The sequence below is a fragment of the Gorilla gorilla genome, chromosome 1 (genome assembly GCF_029281585.2).
Source record: "Gorilla gorilla gorilla isolate KB3781 chromosome 1, NHGRI_mGorGor1-v2.1_pri, whole genome shotgun sequence".
In the NCBI taxonomy this organism is placed as follows: domain Eukaryota; kingdom Metazoa; phylum Chordata; class Mammalia; order Primates; family Hominidae; genus Gorilla; species Gorilla gorilla.
Window position 1 is genome coordinate 16,553,574 of NC_073224.2, and position 20,474 is coordinate 16,574,047.

The 20,474-nt window shown below is 66.4% G+C and overlaps 9 non-coding genes across 9 annotated transcripts; all 9 read right to left on the reverse strand.

Annotated features, from left to right (window-relative positions):
* Positions 1-1,486: 1,486 nt before the first annotated feature.
* Positions 1,487-1,605, reverse strand: LOC129529926 (5S ribosomal RNA). The gene has a single exon (XR_008675447.2). It is a non-coding gene; the product is annotated as a 5S ribosomal RNA (ribosomal RNA).
* Positions 1,606-3,669: 2,064 nt separating this feature from the next.
* On the reverse strand, positions 3,670-3,788 carry LOC129529991 (5S ribosomal RNA). The gene has a single exon (XR_008675511.2). It is a non-coding gene; the product is annotated as a 5S ribosomal RNA (ribosomal RNA).
* Positions 3,789-5,861: 2,073 nt separating this feature from the next.
* On the reverse strand, positions 5,862-5,980 carry LOC129529922 (5S ribosomal RNA). Its single transcript, XR_008675444.1, has one exon. It is a non-coding gene; the product is annotated as a 5S ribosomal RNA (ribosomal RNA).
* A 2,121-nt stretch (positions 5,981-8,101) lies between these two features.
* On the reverse strand, positions 8,102-8,220 carry LOC129529972 (5S ribosomal RNA). The gene has a single exon (XR_008675498.2). It is a non-coding gene; the product is annotated as a 5S ribosomal RNA (ribosomal RNA).
* A 2,068-nt stretch (positions 8,221-10,288) lies between these two features.
* Positions 10,289-10,407, reverse strand: LOC129529921 (5S ribosomal RNA). Its single transcript, XR_008675441.2, has one exon. It is a non-coding gene; the product is annotated as a 5S ribosomal RNA (ribosomal RNA).
* A 2,064-nt stretch (positions 10,408-12,471) lies between these two features.
* Positions 12,472-12,590, reverse strand: LOC129529970 (5S ribosomal RNA). Its single transcript, XR_008675496.2, has one exon. It is a non-coding gene; the product is annotated as a 5S ribosomal RNA (ribosomal RNA).
* Positions 12,591-14,717: 2,127 nt separating this feature from the next.
* Positions 14,718-14,836, reverse strand: LOC129529959 (5S ribosomal RNA). Its single transcript, XR_008675481.1, has one exon. It is a non-coding gene; the product is annotated as a 5S ribosomal RNA (ribosomal RNA).
* A 2,127-nt stretch (positions 14,837-16,963) lies between these two features.
* LOC129529879 (5S ribosomal RNA) lies at positions 16,964-17,082 on the reverse strand. The gene has a single exon (XR_008675394.1). It is a non-coding gene; the product is annotated as a 5S ribosomal RNA (ribosomal RNA).
* Positions 17,083-19,209: 2,127 nt separating this feature from the next.
* Positions 19,210-19,328, reverse strand: LOC129529958 (5S ribosomal RNA). Its single transcript, XR_008675480.2, has one exon. It is a non-coding gene; the product is annotated as a 5S ribosomal RNA (ribosomal RNA).
* Positions 19,329-20,474: the final 1,146 nt, after the last annotated feature.

The window sequence follows — 20,474 nt, forward strand, 5'->3', positions numbered from 1 at the left end:
CACAGCCGGGCGTGCTCGCAGGCGCGCACGTGGACACAAACACACACAGAGACACACACGCAAGCACACACACACACGCGGGTTGAAGGAAAGCAAGGACAAGATGGATGGAGAGATAGAAACCGAGTGAGGGAGAGACAGCGATCGACAGAGAGAGGGGAGGGCGAGAGGGAAGGAGACAGACAGGCTGAGAAAGAGAGAGGGACAGAGAAAGAGAGAGAGAGACAGAGAGACAGAGGGAAAACGGCAGAAGTAGCGCGAGGTCCACGGGGAAACCTAGAAGAGAGAGGCGGAGGGAGCTAGAGAGCGAGAGCGATAGAGACTGAGAGAGGAAGCGCCCGGCTCCGTTAGGCAGCGCCCTCTTGAGCAGGTCGGGATAGGGTGGAGGGGGCTTGGGCTGCGCCAGAACACGGGGGCGAGGCGGTCCGTGCGAGAGGACCGACGGAGCGCTGAGACGGGCTTTTTCTTGGATGAATTGCTTGCTTTGGAGGTGGGTTTCGTAGGCTCCTGCCTTTCTTGGCACCTCCCTGTGCTCTGGGTGCCTTGCGGCGGGCCCCGAGATTTGCAGAGCGCGCCCGCCCGTTTGGCGGGAGCCGTGGCACCGGGCGGGCCCGGAGGCCTGGGTCTCTGGCGTGTCCTCGGGACTGGAGTCGTGGACACGAAGTCGGGGGCATTGGGAATCCCGGGTGCACAGGGACTGTTTTCCTGGTGGCTGGCGAAGCAATGTCCTTCCCCCGGGTAAAGCAGCCCATGCGTTCTGGAGCCGAGGTCTTGGTTGGCGTCTGTGGCACCCGCTGCCCCTGCCCGCCCCTTGCCCCGGTTTGGAAGGGTGCGACGACGGCGCCCGATGGGTGAATTGAATGGCCTGGGCGTTCCGGGAGCGGGAAGGCACCGCGAACGGACGGGACCCCGCGGCTGCGACTTTGGGGTCCGGCCCCCTGCCCTCCCAGGCTGGAGCCGGGCGCCTGGCGGGGCGGCGGCGAGGCGGAAGCGGTGGGACGCTGCTGCCCGGCGTGCAGTAGGGGCGGACCCCCAGGAGGAGGACCCCGGCTGCGGCGGGTGTGTAGGTGGGCGGTAAAGGGGGAGCAGAGTCAGGAGAGGTTGGGAAGCATGGCGACTGTAGGGGGAAGGGAGGCAGCGGGGAAGCCAAAAAAGCCTACAGCAGGCCGTGCGGGCGCGGTGGCTCCCGCCTGTAATCCCAGCACTCTGGGAGGCAGAGGCGGGTGGATCACGAGGTCAGGAGCTCGAGACCATCCCGGCTAACAGGGTGAAACCCCGTCTCTAGGAAAAAGAGAAAAAATTAGCCGGGCGAGGTGGCGGGCGCCTGTAGGCCCAGCTACTCGGGAGGCTGAGGCCGGAGAATGGCGTGAACCCGGGAGGCGGAGCTTGCAGTGAGCCGAGATGGCGCCACTGCACTCCAGCCTGGGCGACAGAGCGAGACTCCGTCTGGAAGAAAAGGAAAGAAAAAGCAAAAAGCCAAAGAAAAAGCCTACAGCACCCGGTATTCCCAGGCGGTCTCCCATCCAAGTACTAACCAGGCCCTACCCTGCTTAGCTTCCGCGATCAGACGAGATCGGGCGCGTTCAGGGTGGTATGGCTGTAGATGCCCGAGGAGGCGCATGGCTGCCCCAAGAGCCCGGCCGGGACGTGCCCGCCGGATTGCAGCCGTCACCGCCGGCCCGGGGCCGCGGGGCTCGGATCGGGGACCCCCGAGCCGCTGGCCCGCGGCCTTCCTCCGGGTCCCGTGCTCCCGAGGTTCCACCACATCGGGCCCGCTGGGAGCAGGGAGTGCTCCGAGGCGTCAGGGCCCAGGGCCCACGATCCTGGGACGCCCTCCGTTCCTCCGCCCTGTGGCGGAGGCAGCGTTTTGGATCCCTCGCCACACAGGGGCTTCTACGAGGCCCCCTCTTGCCCCACCCACCCAGAGCCGTCATTGCTGGCCAAAGGCGACCAGAAGGCCCAGCCGTTCGGGGCTTTTCTCTCACAACGCCCCCACCACGGTCGCTTGTCTCGACCAAGACCCGGCCGGGGGGCAACAGGGCGTGGGGTGTAGCCGGTCGGGGGGTGGCCCTGTTTTGCCCCGCGCTGGCACTAGAGGCGGCGGCCTGATCCCGGGTGAGAGGGCCTGAGAGAAACCCAGACACACCCCATCACCACCAGGAGCAAATCCACTCCACCACAGGCAGACACAGCCGGGCGTGCTCGCAGGCGCGCACGTGGACACAAACACACACAGAGACACACACGCAAGCACACACACACACGCGGGTTGAAGGAAAGCAAGGACAAGATGGATGGAGAGATAGAAACCGAGTGAGGGAGAGACAGCGATCGACAGAGAGAGGGGAGGGCGAGAGGGAAGGAGACAGGCTGAGAAAGAGAGAGGGACAGAGAAAGAGAGAGAGAGATAGAGAGACAGAGGGAAAACGGCAGAAGTAGCGCGAGGTCCACGGGGAAACCTAGAAGAGAGAGGCGGAGGGAGCTAGAGAGCGAGAGCGATAGAGACTGAGAGAGGAAGCGCCCGGCTCCGTTAGGCAGCGCCCTCTTGAGCAGGTCGGGATAGGGTGGAGGGGGCTTGGGCTGCGCCAGAACACGGGGGCCAGGCGGTCCGTGCGAGAGGACCGACGGAGCGCTGAGACGGGCTTTTTCTTGGATGAATTGCTTGCTTTGGAGGTGGGTTTCGTAGGCTCCTGCCTTTCTTGGCACCTCCCTGTGCTCTGGGTGCCTTGCGGCGGGCCCCGAGATTTGCAGAGCGCGCCCGCCCGTTTGGCGGGAGCCGTGGCACCGGGCGGGCCCGGAGGCCTGGGTCTCTGGCGTGTCCTCGGGACTGGAGTCGTGGACACGAAGTCGGGGGCATTGGGAATCCCGGGTGCACAGGGACTGTTTTCCTGGTGGCTGGCGAAGCAATGTCCTTCCCTCGGGTAAAGCAGCCCATGCGTTCTGGAGCCGAGGTCTTGGTTGGCGTCCGTGGCACCCGCTGCCCCTGCCCGCCCCTTGCCCCGGTTTGGAAGGGTGCGACGACGGCGCCCGATGGGTGAATTGAATGGCCTGGGCGTTCCGGGAGCGGGAAGGCACCGCGAACGGACGGGACCCCGCGGCTGCGACTTTGGGGTCCGGCCCCCTGCCCTCCCAGGCTGGAGCCGGGCGCCTGGCGGGGCGGCGGCGAGGCGGAAGCGGTGGGACGCTGCTGCCCGGCGTGCAGTAGGAGCGGACCCCCAGGAGGAGGACCCCGGCTGCGGCGGGTGTGTAGGTGGGCGGTAAAGGGGGAGCAGAGTCAGGGGAGGTTGGGAAGCATGGCGACTGTAGGGGGAAGGGAGGCAGCGGGGAAGCCAAAAAAGCCTACAGCAGGCCGTGCGGGCGCGGTGGCTACCGCCTGTAATCCCAGCACTCTGGGAGGCAGAGGCGGGTGGATCACGAGGTCAGGAGCTCGAGACGATCCCGGCTAACAGAGTGAAACCCCGTCTCTAGGAAAAAGAGAAAAAATTAGCCGGGCGAGGTGGCGGGCGCCTGTAGGCCCAGCTTCTCGGGAGGCTGAGGCCGGAGAATGGCGTGAACCCGGGAGGCGGAGCTTGCAGTGAGCCGAGATGGCGCCACTGCACTCCAGCCTGGGCGACAGAGCGAGACTCCGTCTGGAAGAAAAGGAAAGAAAAAGCAAAAAGCCAAAGAAAAAGCCTACAGCACCCGGTATTCCCAGGCGGTCTCCCATCCAAGTACTAACCAGGCCCGACCCTGCTTAGCTTCCGAGATCAGACGAGATCGGGCGCGTTCAGGGTGGTATGGCCGTAGACGCCCGAGGAGGCGCATGGCTGCCCCAAGAGCCCGGCCGGGCCGTGCCCGCCGGATTGCAGCCGTCACCGCCGGCCCGGGGTCCGCGGGGCTCGGATCGGGGACCCCCGAGCCGCTGGCCCGCGGCCTTCCCCCGGCTCCCGTGCTCCCGAGGTTCCACCACATCGGGCCCGCTGGGAGCAGGGAGTGCTCCGAGGCGTCAGGGCCCAGGGCCCACCATCCTGGGACGCCCTCCGTTCCTCCGCCCTGTGGCGGAGGCAGCGTTTTGGATCCCTCGCCACACAGGGGCTCCTGCGAGGCCCCCTCTTGCCCCACCCACCCAGAGCCGTCAGTGCTGGCCAAAGGCGAGCAGCCGGCCCAGCCGCGCGGGGCTTTTCTCTCACAACGCCCCCACCACGGTCGCTTGTCTCGACCAAGACCCGGCCGGGGGGCAACAGGGCGTGGGGTGTAGCCGGTCGGTGGGTGGCCCTGTTTTGCCCCGCGCTGGCTCTAGAGGCGGCGGCCTGATCTCGGGTGAGAGGGCCTGAGAGAAACCCAGACACACCCCATCACCACCAGGAGCAAATCCACTCCACCACACGCAGACACAGCCGGGCGTGCTCGCAGGCGCGCACGTGGACACAAACACACACAGAGACACACACACTCGCACGCACACACACACACGCGGGTTGAAGGAAAGCAAGGACGAGATGGATGGAGAGATAGAAACCGAGTGAGGGAGAGACAGCGATCGACAGAGAGAGGGGAGGGCGAGAGGGAAGGAGACAGACAGGCTGAGAAAGAGAGAGGGACAGAGAAAGAGAGAGAGAGACAGAGACACAGAGGGAAAACGGCAGAAGTAGCGCGAGGTCCACGGGGAAACCTAGAAGAGAGAGGCGGAGGGAGCTAGAGAGCGAGAGCGATAGAGACTGAGAGAGGAAGCGCCCGGCTCCGTTAGGCAGCGCCCTCTTGAGCAGGTCGGGATAGGGTGGAGGGGGCTTGGGCTGCGCCAGAACACGGGGGCCAGGCGGTCCGTGCGAGAGGACCGACGGAGCGCTGAGACGGGCTTTTTCTTGGATGAATTGCTTGCTTTGGAGGTGGGTTTCGTAGGCTCCTGCCTTTCTTGGCACCTCCCTGTGCTCTGGGTGCCTTGCGGCGGGCCCCGAGATTTGCAGAGCGCGCCCGCCCGTTTGGCGGGAGCCGTGGCACCGGGCGGGCCCGGAGGCCTGGGTCTCTGGCGTGTCCTCGGGACTGGAGTCGTGGACACGAAGTCGGGGGCATTGGGAATCCCGGGTGCACAGGGACTGTTTTCCTGGTGGCTGGCGAAGCAATGTCCTTCCCCCGGGTAAAGCAGCCCATGCGTTCTGGAGCCGAGGTCTTGGTTGGCGTCCGTGGCACCCGCTGCCCCTGCCCGCCCCTTGCCCCGGTTTGGAAGGGTGCGACGACGGCGCCCGATGGGTGAATTGAATGGCCTGGGCGTTCCGGGAGCGGGAAGGCACCGCGAACGGACGGGACCCCGCGGCTGCGACTTTGGGGTCCGGCCCCCTGCCCTCCCAGGCTGGAGCCGGGCGCCTGGCGGGGCGGCGGCGAGGCGGAAGCGGTGGGACGCTGCTGCCCGGCGTGCAGTAGGGGCGGACCACCAGGAGGAGGACCCCGGCTGCGGCGGGTGTGTAGGTGGGCGGTAAAGGGGGAGCAGAGTCAGGGGAGGTTGGGAAGCATGGCGACTGTAGGGGGAAGGGAGGCAGCGGGGAAGCCAAAAAAGCCTACAGCAGGCCGTGCGGGCGCGGTGGCTCCCGCCTGTAATCCCAGCACTCTGGGAGGCAGAGGCGGGTGGATCACGAGGTCAGGAGCTCGAGACCATCCCGGCTAACAGGGTGAAACCCCGTCTCTAGGAAAAAGAGAAAAAATTAGCCGGGCGAGGTGGCGGGCGCCTGTAGGCCCAGCTACTCGGGAGGCTGAGGCCGGAGAATGGCGTGAACCCGGGAGGCGGAGCTTGCAGTGAGCCGAGATGGCGCCACTGCACTCCAGCCTGGGCGACAGAGCGAGACTCCGTCTGGAAGAAAAGGAAAGAAAAAGCAAAAAGCCAAAGAAAAAGCCTACAGCACCCGGTATTCCCAGGCGGTCTCCCATCCAAGTACTAACCAGGCCCGACCCTGCTTAGCTTCCGAGATCAGACGAGATCGGGCGCGTTCAGGGTGGTATGGCCGTAGACGCCCGAGGAGGCGCATGGCTGCCCCAAGAGCCCGGCCGGGCCGTGCCCGCCGGATTGCAGCCGTCACCGCCGGCCCGGGGCCGCGGGGCTCGGATCGGGGACCCCCGAGCCGCTGGCCCGCGGCCTTCCTCCGGCTCCCGTGCTCCCGAGGTTCCACCACATCGGGCCCGCTGGGAGCAGGGAGTGCTCCGAGGCGTCAGGGCCCAGGGCCCACCATCCTGGGACGCCCTCCGTTCCTCCGCCCTGTGGCGGAGGCAGCGTTTTGGATCCCTCGCCGCACAGGGGCTCCTGCGAGGCCCCCTCTTGCCCCACCCACCCAGAGCCGTCAGTGCTGGCCAAAGGCCAACAGCCGGCCTAGCCGCGCGGTGCCTTTCTCTCACAACGCCCCCACCACGGTCGCTTGTCTCGACCAAGACCCGGCCGGGGGGCAAGAGGGCGTGGGGTGTAGCCGGTCGTGGGGTGGCCCCGTTGTGCGCCGTGCTGGCACTAGGGGCGGCGGCCTGATCTCGGGTGAGAGGGCCTGAGAGAAACCCAGACACACCCCACCACCAGCAGGAGCAAATCCACTCCCCCACACACAGACACACCCGGGCGCGCTCGCACGCGCGCGCGCGGACACACACACACACAGAAACACACACACACTGACACACACACAGAGACACACACACACAGACACACGCACACACACACACACGCGCCCGCACACACACACGCGGCTTGAAGGAGAGCAAGGACGAGATCGATGGAGAGATAGAAACCGAGTGAGGGAGAGAGACAGCGATCGACAGAGAGAGGGGAGGGCGAGAGGGAAGGAGACAGACAGGCTGAGAAAGAGAGAGGGACAAAGAGAGAGAGAGACAGAGAGACGGAGGGAAAACGGCAGAAGTAGCGCGAGGTCCACGGGGAAACCTAGAAGAGAGAGGCGGAGGGAGCTAGAGAGCGAGAGCGATAGAGACTGAGAGAGGAAGCGCCCGGCTCCGTTAGGCAGCGCCCTCTTGAGCAGGTCGGGATAGGGTGGAGGGGGCTTGGGCTGCGCCAGAACACGGGGGCCAGGCGGTCCGTGCGAGAGGACCGACGGAGCGCTGAGACGGGCTTTTTCTTGGATGAATTGCTTGCTTTGGAGGTGGGTTTCGTAGGCTCCTGCCTTTCTTGGCACCTCCCTGTGCTCTGGGTGCCTTGTGGCGGGCCCCGAGATTTGCAGAGCGCGCCCGACGGTTGGCGGGAGCCGTGGCACCGGGCGGGCCCGGAGGCCTGGGTCTCTGGCGTGTCCTCGGGACTGGAGTCGTGGACACGAAGTCGGGGGCATTGGGAATCCCGGGTGCACACGGACTGTTTTCCTGGTGGCTGGCGAAGCAATGTCCTTCCCCCAGGTAAAGCAGCCCATGCGTTCTGGAGCCGAGGTCTTGGTTGGCGTCTGTGGCACCCGCTGCCCCTGCCCGCCCCTTGCCCCGGTTTGGAAGGGTGCGACGACGGCGCCCGATGGGTGAATTGAATGGCCTGGGCGTTCCGGGAGCGGGAAGGCACCGCGAACGGACGGGACCCCGCGGCTGCGACTTTGGGGTCCGGCCCCCTGCCCTCCCAGGCTGGAGCCGGGCGCCTGGCGGGGCGGCGGCGAGGCGGAAGCGTTGGGACGCTGCTGCCCGGCGTGCAGTAGGAGCGGACCCCCAGGAGGAGGACCCCGGCTGCGGCGGGTGTGTAGTTGGGCGGTAAAGGGGGAGCAGAGTCAGGGGTGGTTGGGAAGCATGGCGACTGTAGGGGGAAGGGAGGCAGCGGGGAAGCCAAAAAAGCCTACAGCAGGCCGTGCGGGCGCGGTGGCTCCCGCCTGTAATCCCAGCAGTCTGGGAGGCAGAGGCGGGTGGATCACGAGGTCAGGAGCTCGAGACCATCCCGGCTAACAGGGTGAAACCCCGTCTCTAGGAAAAAGAGAAAAAATTAGCCGGGCGAGGTGGCGGGCGCCTGTAGGCCCAGCTACTCGGGAGGCTGAGGCCGGAGAATGGCGTGAACCCGGGAGGCGGAGCTTGCAGTGAGCCGAGATGGCGCCACTGCACTCCAGCCTGGGCGACAGAGCGAGACTCCGTCTGGAAGAAAAGGAAAGAAAAAGCAAAAAGCCAAAGAAAAAGCCTACAGCACCCGGTATTCCCAGGCGGTCTCCCATCCAAGTACTAACCAGGCCCGACCCTGCTTAGCTTCCGAGATCAGACGAGATCGGGCGCGTTCAGGGTGGTATGGCCGTAGACGCCCGAGGAGGCGCATGGCTGCCCCAAGAGCCCGGCCGGGCCGTGCCCGCCGGATTGCAGCCGTCACCGCCGGCCCGGGGCCGCGGGGCTCGGATCGGGGACCCCCGAGCCGCTGGCCCGCGGCCTTCCTCCGGCTCCCGTGCTCCCGAGGTTCCACCACATCGGGCCCGCTGGGAGCAGGGAGTGCTCCGAGGCGTCAGGGCCCAGGGCCCACCATCCTGGGACGCCCTCCGTTCCTCCGCCCTGTGGCGGAGGCAGCGTTTTGGATCCCTCGCCACACAGGGGCTCCTGCGAGGCCCCCTCTTGCCCCACCCACCCAGAGCCGTCAGTGCTGGCCAAAGGCGAGCAGCCGGCCCAGCCGCGCGGGGCTTTTCTCTCACAACGCCCCCACCACGGTCGCTTGTCTCGACCAAGACCCGGCCGGGGGGCAACAGGGCGTGGGGTGTAGCCGGTCGGGGGGTGGCCCTGTTTTGCCCCGCGCTGGCACTAGAGGCGGCGGCCTGATCCCGGGTGAGAGGGCCTGAGAGAAACCCAGACACACCCCATCACCACCAGGAGCAAATCCACTCCACCACAGGCAGACACAGCCGGGCGTGCTCGCAGGCGCGCACGTGGACACAAACACACACAGAGACACACACGCAAGCACACACACACACGCGGGTTGAAGGAAAGCAAGGACAAGATGGATGGAGAGATAGAAACCGAGTGAGGGAGAGACAGCGATCGACAGAGAGAGGGGAGGGCGAGAGGGAAGGAGACAGACAGGCTGAGAAAGAGAGAGGGACAGAGAAAGAGAGAGAGAGACAGAGAGACAGAGGGAAAACGGCAGAAGTAGCGCGAGGTCCACGGGGAAACCTAGAAGAGAGAGGCGGAGGGAGCTAGAGAGCGAGAGCGATAGAGACTGAGAGAGGAAGCGCCCGGCTCCGTTAGGCAGCGCCCTCTTGAGCAGGTCGGGATAGGGTGGAGGGGGCTTGGGCTGCGCCAGAACACGGGGGCGAGGCGGTCCGTGCGAGAGGACCGACGGAGCGCTGAGACGGGCTTTTTCTTGGATGAATTGCTTGCTTTGGAGGTGGGTTTCGTAGGCTCCTGCCTTTCTTGGCACCTCCCTGTGCTCTGGGTGCCTTGCGGCGGGCCCCGAGATTTGCAGAGCGTGCCCGCCCGTTTGGCGGGAGCCGTGGCACCGGGCGGGCCCGGAGGCCTGGGTCTCTGGCGTGTCCTCGGGACTGGAGTCGTGGACACGAAGTCGGGGGCATTGGGAATCCCGGGTGCACAGGGACTGTTTTCCTGGTGGCTGGCGAAGCAATGTCCTTCCCCCGGGTAAAGCAGCCCATGCGTTCTGGAGCCGAGGTCTTGGTTGGCGTCTGTGGCACCCGCTGCCCCTGCCCGCCCCTTGCCCCGGTTTGGAAGGGTGCGACGACGGCGCCCGATGGGTGAATTGAATGGCCTGGGCGTTCCGGGAGCGGGAAGGCACCGCGAACGGACGGGACCCCGCGGCTGCGACTTTGGGGTCCGGCCCCCTGCCCTCCCAGGCTGGAGCCGGGCGCCTGGCGGGGCGGCGGCGAGGCGGAAGCGGTGGGACGCTGCTGCCCGGCGTGCAGTAGGGGCGGACCCCCAGGAGGAGGACCCCGGCTGCGGCGGGTGTGTAGGTGGGCGGTAAAGGGGGAGCAGAGTCAGGAGAGGTTGGGAAGCATGGCGACTGTAGGGGGAAGGGAGGCAGCGGGGAAGCCAAAAAAGCCTACAGCAGGCCGTGCGGGCGCGGTGGCTCCCGCCTGTAATCCCAGCACTCTGGGAGGCAGAGGCGGGTGGATCACGAGGTCAGGAGCTCGAGACCATCCCGGCTAACAGGGTGAAACCCCGTCTCTAGGAAAAAGAGAAAAAATTAGCCGGGCGAGGTGGCGGGCGCCTGTAGGCCCAGCTACTCGGGAGGCTGAGGCCGGAGAATGGCGTGAACCCGGGAGGCGGAGCTTGCAGTGAGCCGAGATGGCGCCACTGCACTCCAGCCTGGGCGACAGAGCGAGACTCCGTCTGGAAGAAAAGGAAAGAAAAAGCAAAAAGCCAAAGAAAAAGCCTACAGCACCCGGTATTCCCAGGCGGTCTCCCATCCAAGTACTAACCAGGCCCTACCCTGCTTAGCTTCCGCGATCAGACGAGATCGGGCGCGTTCAGGGTGGTATGGCTGTAGATGCCCGAGGAGGCGCATGGCTGCCCCAAGAGCCCGGCCGGGACGTGCCCGCCGGATTGCAGCCGTCACCGCCGGCCCGGGGCCGCGGGGCTCGGATCGGGGACCCCCGAGCCGCTGGCCCGCGGCCTTCCTCCGGGTCCCGTGCTCCCGAGGTTCCACCACATCGGGCCCGCTGGGAGCAGGGAGTGCTCCGAGGCGTCAGGGCCCAGGGCCCACGATCCTGGGACGCCCTCCGTTCCTCCGCCCTGTGGCGGAGGCAGCGTTTTGGATCCCTCGCCACACAGGGGCTTCTACGAGGCCCCCTCTTGCCCCACCCACCCAGAGCCGTCATTGCTGGCCAAAGGCGACCAGAAGGCCCAGCCGTTCGGGGCTTTTCTCTCACAACGCCCCCACCACGGTCGCTTGTCTCGACCAAGACCCGGCCGGGGGGCAACAGGGCGTGGGGTGTAGCCGGTCGGGGGGTGGCCCTGTTTTGCCCCGCGCTGGCACTAGAGGCGGCGGCCTGATCCCGGGTGAGAGGGCCTGAGAGAAACCCAGACACACCCCATCACCACCAGGAGCAAATCCACTCCACCACAGGCAGACACAGCCGGGCGTGCTCGCAGGCGCGCACGTGGACACAAACACACACAGAGACACACACGCAAGCACACACACACACGCGGGTTGAAGGAAAGCAAGGACAAGATGGATGGAGAGATAGAAACCGAGTGAGGGAGAGACAGCGATCGACAGAGAGAGGGGAGGGCGAGAGGGAAGGAGACAGGCTGAGAAAGAGAGAGGGACAGAGAAAGAGAGAGAGAGATAGAGAGACAGAGGGAAAACGGCAGAAGTAGCGCGAGGTCCACGGGGAAACCTAGAAGAGAGAGGCGGAGGGAGCTAGAGAGCGAGAGCGATAGAGACTGAGAGAGGAAGCGCCCGGCTCCGTTAGGCAGCGCCCTCTTGAGCAGGTCGGGATAGGGTGGAGGGGGCTTGGGCTGCGCCAGAACACGGGGGCCAGGCGGTCCGTGCGAGAGGACCGACGGAGCGCTGAGACGGGCTTTTTCTTGGATGAATTGCTTGCTTTGGAGGTGGGTTTCGTAGGCTCCTGCCTTTCTTGGCACCTCCCTGTGCTCTGGGTGCCTTGCGGCGGGCCCCGAGATTTGCAGAGCGCGCCCGCCCGTTTGGCGGGAGCCGTGGCACCGGGCGGGCCCGGAGGCCTGGGTCTCTGGCGTGTCCTCGGGACTGGAGTCGTGGACACGAAGTCGGGGGCATTGGGAATCCCGGGTGCACAGGGACTGTTTTCCTGGTGGCTGGCGAAGCAATGTCCTTCCCCCGGGTAAAGCAGCCCATGCGTTCTGGAGCCGAGGTCTTGGTTGGCGTCCGTGGCACCCGCTGCCCCTGCCCGCCCCTTGCCCCGGTTTGGAAGGGTGCGACGACGGCGCCCGATGGGTGAATTGAATGGCCTGGGCGTTCCGGGAGCGGGAAGGCACCGCGAACGGACGGGACCCCGCGGCTGCGACTTTGGGGTCCGGCCCCCTGCCCTCCCAGGCTGGAGCCGGGCGCCTGGCGGGGCGGCGGCGAGGCGGAAGCGGTGGGACGCTGCTGCCCGGCGTGCAGTAGGAGCGGACCCCCAGGAGGAGGACCCCGGCTGCGGCGGGTGTGTAGGTGGGCGGTAAAGGGGGAGCAGAGTCAGGGGAGGTTGGGAAGCATGGCGACTGTAGGGGGAAGGGAGGCAGCGGGGAAGCCAAAAAAGCCTACAGCAGGCCGTGCGGGCGCGGTGGCTACCGCCTGTAATCCCAGCACTCTGGGAGGCAGAGGCGGGTGGATCACGAGGTCAGGAGCTCGAGACGATCCCGGCTAACAGAGTGAAACCCCGTCTCTAGGAAAAAGAGAAAAAATTAGCCGGGCGAGGTGGCGGGCGCCTGTAGGCCCAGCTTCTCGGGAGGCTGAGGCCGGAGAATGGCGTGAACCCGGGAGGCGGAGCTTGCAGTGAGCCGAGATGGCGCCACTGCACTCCAGCCTGGGCGACAGAGCGAGACTCCGTCTGGAAGAAAAGGAAAGAAAAAGCAAAAAGCCAAAGAAAAAGCCTACAGCACCCGGTATTCCCAGGCGGTCTCCCATCCAAGTACTAACCAGGCCCGACCCTGCTTAGCTTCCGAGATCAGACGAGATCGGGCGCGTTCAGGGTGGTATGGCCGTAGACGCCCAAGGAGGCGCATGGCTGCCCCAAGAGCCCGGCCGGGACGTGCCCGCCGGATTGCAGCCGTCACCGCCGGCCCGGGGCCGCGGGGCTCGGATCGGGGACCCCCGAGCCGCTGGCCCGCGGCCTTCCCCCGGCTCCCGTGCTCCCGAGGTTCCACCACATCGGGCCCGCTGGGAGCAGGGAGTGCTCCGAGGCGTCAGGGCCCAGGGCCCACCATCCTGGGACGCCCTCCGTTCCTCCGCCCTGTGGCGGACGCAGCGTTTTGGATCCCTCGCCGCACAGGGGCTCCTGCGAGGCCCCCTCTTGCCCCACCCACCCCGAGCCGTCAGTGCTGGCCAAAGGCCAACAGCCGGCCTAGCCGCGCGGTGCCTTTCTCTCACAACGCCCCCACCACGGTCGCTGGTCTCGACCAAGACCCGGCCGGGGGGCAAGAGGGCGTGGGGTGTAGCCGGTCGTGGGGTGGCCCCGTTTTGCGCCGGGCTGGCACTAGGGGCGGCGGCCTGATCTCGGGTGAGAGGGCCTGAGAGAAACCCAGACACACCCCACCACCAGCAGGAGCAAATCCACTCCCCCACACACAGACACACCCGGGCGCGCTCGCACGCGCGCTCGCGGACACACACACACACAGAAACACACACACACTGACACACACACACAGAGACACACACACACAGACACACGCACACCCACACACACGCGCACGCACACACACACGCGGCTTGAAGGAGAGCAAGGACGAGATCGATGGAGAGATAGAAACCGAGTGAGGGAGAGAGACAGCGATCGACAGAGAGAGGGGAGGGCGAGAGGGAAGGAGACAGACAGGCTGAGAAAGAGAGAGGGACAGAGAAAGAGAGAGAGAGACAGAGAGACGGAGGGAAAACGGCAGAAGTAGCGCGAGGTCCACGGGGAAACCTAGAAGAGAGAGGCGGAGGGAGCTAGAGAGCGAGAGCGATAGAGACTGAGAGAGGAAGCGCCCGGCTCCGTTAGGCAGCGCCCTCTTGAGCAGGTCGGGATAGGGTGGAGGGGGCTTGGGCTGCGCCAGAACACGGGGGCCAGGCGGTCCGTGCGAGAGGACCGACGGAGCGCTGAGACGGGCTTTTTCTTGGATGAATTGCTTGCTTTGGAGGTGGGTTTCGTAGGCTCCTGCCTTTCTTGGCACCTCCCTGTGCTCTGGGTGCCTTGCGGCGGGCCCCGAGATTTGCAGAGCGCGCCCGCCCGTTTGGCGGGAGCCGTGGCACCGGGCGGGCCCGGAGGCCTGGGTCTCTGGCGTGTCCTCGGGACTGGAGTCGTGGATGCGAAGTCGGGGGCATTGGGAATCCCGGGTGCACAGGGACTGTTTTCCTGGTGGCTGGCGAAGCAATGTCCTTCCCCCGGGTAAAGCAGCCCATGCGTTCTGGAGCCGAGGTCTTGGTTGGCGTCCGTGGCACCCGCTGCCCCTGCCCGCCCCTTGCCCCGGTTTGGAAGGGTGCGACGACGGCGCCCGATGGGTGAATTGAATGGCCTGGGCGTTCCGGGAGCGGGAAGGCACCGCGAACGGACGGGACCCCGCGGCTGCGACTTTGGGGTCCGGCCCCCTGCCCTCCCAGGCTGGAGCCGGGCGCCTGGCGGGGCGGCGGCGAGGCGGAAGCGGTGGGACGCTGCTGCCCGGCGTGCAGTAGGGGCGGACCCCCAGGAGGAGGACCCCGGCTGCGGCGGGGGTGTAGGTGGGCGGTAAAGGGGGAGCAGAGTCAGGGGAGGTTGGGAAGCATGGCGACTGTAGGGGGAAGGGAGGCAGCGGGGAAGCCAAAAAAGCCTGCAGCAGGCCGTGCGGGCGCGGTGGCTCCCGCCTGTAATCCCAGCACTCTGGGAGGCAGAGGCGGGTGGATCACGAGGTCAGGAGCTCGAGACCATCCCGGCTAACAGGGTGAAACCCCGTCTCTAGGAAAAAGAGAAAAAATTAGCCGGGCGAGGTGGCGGGCGCCTGTAGGCCCAGCTACTCGGGAGGCTGAGGCCGGAGAATGGCGTGAACCCGGGAGGCGGAGCTTGCAGTGAGCCGAGATGGCGCCACTGCACTCCAGCCTGGGCGACAGAGCGAGACTCCGTCTGGAAGAAAAGGAAAGAAAAGCAGAAAGCCAAAGAAAAAGCCTACAGCACCCGGTATTCCCAGGCGGTCTCCCATCCAAGTACTAACCAGGCCCGACCCTGCTTAGCTTCCGCGATCAGACGAGATCGGGCGCGTTCAGGGTGGTATGGCCGTAGACGCCCGAGGAGGCGCCTGGCTGCCCCAAGAGCCCGGCCGGGCCGTGCCCGCCGGATTGCGGCCGTCACCGCCGGCCCGGGGCCGCGGGGCTCGGATCGGGGACCCCCGAGCCGCTGGCCCGCGGCCTTCCCCCGGCTCCCGTGCTCCCGAGGTTCCACCACATCGGGCCCGCTGGGAGCAGGGAGTGCTCCGAGGCGTCAGGGCCCAGGGCCCACCATCCTGGGACGCCCTCCGTTCCTCCGCCCTGTGGCGGACGCAGCGTTTTGGATCCCTCGCCGCACAGGGGCTCCTGCGAGGCCCCCTCTTGCCCCACCCACCCAGAGCCGTGAGTGCTGGCCAAAGGCCAACAGCCGGCCCAGCCGCGCGGGGCTTTTCTCTCACAACGCCCCCACCACGGTCGCTGGTCTCGACCAAGACCCGGCCGGGGGGCAAGAGGGCGTGGGGTGTAGCCGGTCGTGGGGTGGCCCCGTTTTGCGCCGGGCTGGCACTAGGGGCGGCGGCCTGATCTCGGGTGAGAGGGCCTGAGAGAAACCCAGACACACCCCACCACCAGCAGGAGCAAATCCACTCCCCCACACACAGACACACCCGGGCGCGCTCGCACGCGCGCTCGCGGACACACACACACACAGAAACACACACACACTGACACACACACACAGAGACACACACACACAGACACACGCACACCCACACACACGCGCACGCACACACACACGCGGCTTGAAGGAGAGCAAGGACGAGATCGATGGAGAGATAGAAACCGAGTGAGGGAGAGAGACAGCGATCGACAGAGAGAGGGGAGGGCGAGAGGGAAGGAGACAGACAGGCTGAGAAAGAGAGAGGGACAGAGAAAGAGAGAGAGAGACAGAGAGACGGAGGGAAAACGGCAGAAGTAGCGCGAGGTCCACGGGGAAACCTAGAAGAGAGAGGCGGAGGGAGCTAGAGAGCGAGAGCGATAGAGACTGAGAGAGGAAGCGCCCGGCTCCGTTAGGCAGCGCCCTCTTGAGCAGGTCGGGATAGGGTGGAGGGGGCTTGGGCTGCGCCAGAACACGGGGGCCAGGCGGTCCGTGCGAGAGGACCGACGGAGCGCTGAGACGGGCTTTTTCTTGGATGAATTGCTTGCTTTGGAGGTGGGTTTCGTAGGCTCCTGCCTTTCTTGGCACCTCCCTGTGCTCTGGGTGCCTTGCGGCGGGCCCCGAGATTTGCAGAGCGCGCCCGCCCGTTTGGCGGGAGCCGTGGCACCGGGCGGGCCCGGAGGCCTGGGTCTCTGGCGTGTCCTCGGGACTGGAGTCGTGGACACGAAGTCGGGGGCATTGGGAATCCCGGGTGCACAGGGACTGTTTTCCTGGTGGCTGGCGAAGCAATGTCCTTCCCCCGGGTAAAGCAGCCCATGCGTTCTGGAGCCGAGGTCTTGGTTGGCGTCCGTGGCACCCGCTGCCCCTGCCCGCCCCTTGCCCCGGTTTGGAAGGGTGCGACGACGGCGCCCGATGGGTGAATTGAATGGCCTGGGCGTTCCGGGAGCGGGAAGGCACCGCGAACGGACAGGACCCCGCGGCTGCGACTTTGGGGTCCGGCCCCCTGCCCTCCCAGGCTGGAGCCGGGCGCCTGGCGGGGCGGCGGCGAGGCGGAAGCGGTGGGACGCTGCTGCCCGGCGTGCAGTAGGGGCGGACCCCCAGGAGGAGGACCCCGGCTGCGGCGGGGGTGTAGGTGGGCGGTAAAGGGGGAGCAGAGTCAGGGGAGGTTGGGAAGCATGGCGACTGTAGGGGGAAGGGAGGCAGCGGGGAAGCCAAAAAAGCCTGCAGCAGGCCGTGCGGGCGCGGTGGCTCCCGTCTGTAATCCCAGCACTCTGGGAGGCAGAGGCGGGTGGATCACGAGGTCAGGAGCTCGAGACCATCCCGGCTAACAGGGTGAAACCCCGTCTCTAGGAAAAAGAGAAAAAATTAGCCGGGCGAGGTGGCGGGCGCCTGTAGGCCCAGCTACTCGGGAGGCTGAGGCCGGAGAATGGCGTGAACCCGGGAGGCGGAGCTTGCAGTGAGCCGAGATGGCGCCACTGCACTCCAGCCTGGGCGACAGAGCGAGACTCCGTCTGGAAGAAAAGGAAAGAAAAGCAGAAAGCCAAAGAAAAAGCCTACAGCACCCGGTATTCCCAGGCGGTCTCCCATCCAAGTACTAACCAGGCCCGACCCTGCTTAGCTTCCGAGATCAGACGAGATCGGGCGCGTTCAGGGTGGTATGGCCGTAGACGCCCGAGGAGGCGCCTGGCTGCCCCAAGAGCCCGGCCGGGCCGTGCCCGCCGGATTGCAGCCGTCACCGCCGGCCCGGGGCCGCGGGGCTCGGATCGGGGACCCCCGAGCCGCTGGCCCGCGGCCTTCCCCCGGCTCCCGTGCTCCCGAGGTTCCACCACATCGGGCCCGCTGGGAGCAGGGAGTGCTCCGAGGCGTCAGGGCCCAGGGCCCACCATCCTGGGACGCCCTCCGTTCCTCCGCCCTGTGGCGGACGCAGCGTTTTGGATCCCTCGCCGCACAGGGGCTCCTGCGAGGCCCCCTCTTGCCCCACCCACCCCGAGCCGTCAGTGCTGGCCAAAGGCCAACAGCCGGCCTAGCCGCGCGGTGCCTTTCTCTCACAACGCCCCCACCACGGTCGCTGGTCTCGACCAAGACCCGGCCGGGGGGCAAGAGGGCGTGGGGTGTAGCCGGTCGTGGGGTGGCCCCGTTTTGCGCCGGGCTGGCACTAGGGGCGGCGGCCTGATCTCGGGTGAGAGGGCCTGAGAGAAACCCAGACACACCCCACCACCAGCAGGAGCAAATCCACTCCCCCACACACAGACACACCCGGGCGCGCTCGCACGCGCGCTCGCGGACACACACACACACAGAAACACACACACACTGACACACACACACAGAGACACACACACACAGACACACGCACACCCACACACACGCGCACGCACACACACACGCGGCTTGAAGGAGAGCAAGGACGAGATCGATGGAGAGATAGAAACCGAGTGAGGGAGAGAGACAGCGATCGACAGAGAGAGGGGAGGGCGAGAGGGAAGGAGACAGACAGGCTGAGAAAGAGAGAGGGACAGAGAAAGAGAGAGAGAGACAGAGAGACGGAGGGAAAACGGCAGAAGTAGCGCGAGGTCCACGGGGAAACCTAGAAGAGAGAGGCGGAGGGAGCTAGAGAGCGAGAGCGATAGAGACTGAGAGAGGAAGCGCCCGGCTCCGTTAGGCAGCGCCCTCTTGAGCAGGTCGGGATAGGGTGGAGGGGGCTTGGGCTGCGCCAGAACACGGGGGCCAGGCGGTCCGTGCGAGAGGACCGACGGAGCGCTGAGACGGGCTTTTTCTTGGATGAATTGCTTGCTTTGGAGGTGGGTTTCGTAGGCTCCTGCCTTTCTTGGCACCTCCCTGTGCTCTGGGTGCCTTGCGGCGGGCCCCGAGATTTGCAGAGCGCGCCCGCCCGTTTGGCGGGAGCCGTGGCACCGGGCGGGCCCGGAGGCCTGGGTCTCTGGCGTGTCCTCGGGACTGGAGTCGTGGATGCGAAGTCGGGGGCATTGGGAATCCCGGGTGCACAGGGACTGTTTTCCTGGTGGCTGGCGAAGCAATGTCCTTCCCCCGGGTAAAGCAGCCCATGCGTTCTGGAGCCGAGGTCTTGGTTGGCGTCCGTGGCACCCGCTGCCCCTGCCCGCCCCTTGCCCCGGTTTGGAACGGTGCGACGACGGCGCCCGATGGGTGAATTGAATGGCCTGGGCGTTCCGGGAGCGGGAAGGCACCGCGAACGGACGGGACCCCGCGGCTGCGACTTTGGGGTCCGGCCCCCTGCCCTCCCAGGCTGGAGCCGGGCGCCTGGCGGGGCGGCGGCGAGGCGGAAGCGGTGGGACGCTGCTGCCCGGCGTGCAGTAGGGGCGGACCCCCAGGAGGAGGACCCCGGCTGCGGCGGGGGTGTAGGTGGGCGGTAAAGGGGGAGCAGAGTCAGGGGAGGTTGGGAAGCATGGCGACTGTAGGGGGAAGGGAGGCAGCGGGGAAGCCAAAAAAGCCTGCAGCAGGCCGTGCGGGCGCGGTGGCTCCCGCCTGTAATCCCAGCACTCTGGGAGGCAGAGGCGGGTGGATCACGAGGTCAGGAGCTCGAGACCATCCCGGCTAACAGGGTGAAACCCCGTCTCTAGGAAAAAGAGAAAAAATTAGCCGGGCGAGGTGGCGGGCGCCTGTAGGCCCAGCTACTCGGGAGGCTGAGGCCGGAGAATGGCGTGAACCCGGGAGGCGGAGCTTGCAGTGAGCCGAGATGGCGCCACTGCACTCCAGCCTGGGCGACAGAGCGAGACTCCGTCTGGAAGAAAAGGAAAGAAAAGCAGAAAGCCAAAGAAAAAGCCTACAGCACCCGGTATTCCCAGGCGGTCTCCCATCCAAGTACTAACCAGGCCCGACCCTGCTTAGCTTCCGAGATCAGACGAGATCGGGCGCGTTCAGGGTGGTATGGCCGTAGACGCCCGAGGAGGCGCCTGGCTGCCCCAAGAGCCCGGCCGGGCCGTGCCCGCCGGATTGCGGCCGTCACCGCCGGCCCGGGGCTGCGGGGCTCGGATCGGGGACCCCCGAGCCGCTGGCCCGCGGCCTTCCCCCGGCTCCCGTGCTCCCGAGGTTCCACCACATCGGGCCCGCTGGGAGCAGGGAGTGCTCCGAGGCGTCAGGGCCCAGGGCCCACCATCCTGGGACGCCCTCCGTTCCTCCGCCCTGTGGCGGACGCAGCGTTTTGGATCCCTCGCCGCACAGGGGCTCCTGCGAGGCCCCCTCTTGCCCCACCCACCCAGAGCCGTGAGTGCTGGCCAAAGGCCAACAGCCGGCCCAGCCGCGCGGGGCTTTTCTCTCACAACGCCCCCACCACGGTCGCTGGTCTCGACCAAGACCCGGCCGGGGGGCAAGAGGGCGTGGGGTGTAGCCGGTCGTTGGGTGGCCCCGTTTTGCGCCGGGCTGGCCCTAGGGGCGGCGGCCTGATCTCGGGTGAGAGGGCCTGAGAGAAACCCAGACACACCCCACCACCAGCAGGAGCAAATCCACTCCCCCACACACAGACACACCCGGGCGCGCTCGCACGCGCGCTCGCGGACACACACACACACAGAAACACACACACACTGACACACACACACAGAGACACACACACACAGACACACGCACACCCACACACACGCGCACGCACACACACACGCGGCTTGAAGGAGAGCAAGGACGAGATCGATGGAGAGATAGAAACCGAGTGAGGGAGAGAGACAGCGATCGACAGAGAGAGGGGAGGGCGAGAGGGAAGGAGACAGACAGGCTGAGAAAGAGAGAGGGACAGAGAAAGAGAGAGAGAGACAGAGAGACGGAGGGAAAACGGCAGAAGTAGCGCGAGGTCCACGGGGAAACCTAGAAGAGAGAGGCGGAGGGAGCTAGAGAGCGAGAGCGATAGAGACTGAGAGAGGAAGCGCCCGGCTCCGTTAGGCAGCGCCCTCTTGAGCAGGTCGGGATAGGGTGGAGGGGGCTTGGGCTGCGCCAGAACACGGGGGCCAGGCGGTCCGTGCGAGAGGACCGACGGAGCGCTGAGACGGGCTTTTTCTTGGATGAATTGCTTGCTTTGGAGGTGGGTTTCGTAGG